The 899-nt window shown below is 39.7% G+C and overlaps 1 non-coding gene across 1 annotated transcript; it reads right to left on the bottom strand.

The window, feature by feature from the left end:
- Positions 1-384: 384 nt before the first annotated feature.
- On the bottom strand, positions 385-471 carry TRNAL-UAA (transfer RNA leucine (anticodon UAA)). The gene has a single exon. It is a non-coding gene; the product is annotated as a tRNA-Leu (tRNA).
- Between the last annotated feature and the right edge of the window lie 428 nt (positions 472-899).

The raw sequence follows: 899 nt of genomic DNA, 5'->3' as shown, positions 1-899 counted from the left end.
ATTGTGGGCGTGTTCATGCCCGTAGAATGAATGTGATTGGTGGTCGCTGAAGCCGTGATGTGATTGGTGCGTACCGAGTTGTGGGCGTGTTCATTGAACAGAAACATGCCCTGACATGCCTGGAAAGCGTCCGAACATGTTTTCTGCGGTTTTCTGAAACTATAAGTATAACTGTGCGCATGACAGGGTTACATTTTGAATAATGAATGTGATTGGTGCTCGCTGCAACCAAGGCATGACCAGGGTTATATCTGAACACGTTATTCACAAATTATTTGAATAAAAGCTCATTTTGTTCTTTTTGTATAAACACATAAAATTGCTGGGTAAATTTATTGTAAAAAAATAAAATAAAATAAAAAATAAAACAATGTTTAAAAGGTTTACCTGGGGTGGGATTCGAAACCACGACGGCTTTTACGCCGATTGGATTTTTAAGTCCAACGCCTTAGACCACTCGGCCACCCTGGTATAGGATGGATAATGTGGAAATAGAATAATATGGGTACATGGGTACATGGGAATAATAGGGGTACAAACTGGTGAAATCATAGTAGTGTATACACTCACCAGGGGCAGTTTTGTGGTATAATTTAATAGCGTTGGTACGGCCACCATAAAGAGCATCACGGGGATTCATAGGCTGTGGGAAACTTTTTTCAAGAAGAAAAACTTGTAAGTCTTTGTCCGTCTCTAGCATACTAACCCAGTCATGTTCCCACATTTCACGCACCTCATAACCATTACATTTTAGAAAATGAGTTTTGACATTTGTTTTGTGATACAATTGACCGTAGGTTGTCTGTGTCACATTGTTAAAAGCTTTTTCATTGTAGCACACAGGACAGCCGTGAAAAAAACAGCCCTGGAATTCAAAGGCGATCTTACTGCCATTAATT

Source organism: Rhinoderma darwinii, chromosome 1 (genome assembly GCF_050947455.1).
Source record: "Rhinoderma darwinii isolate aRhiDar2 chromosome 1, aRhiDar2.hap1, whole genome shotgun sequence".
NCBI lineage: Eukaryota > Metazoa > Chordata > Amphibia > Anura > Rhinodermatidae > Rhinoderma > Rhinoderma darwinii.
The sequence above is the reverse complement of the archived record's forward strand: the minus strand, read 5'-3'. Positions and strand labels throughout refer to the sequence as shown.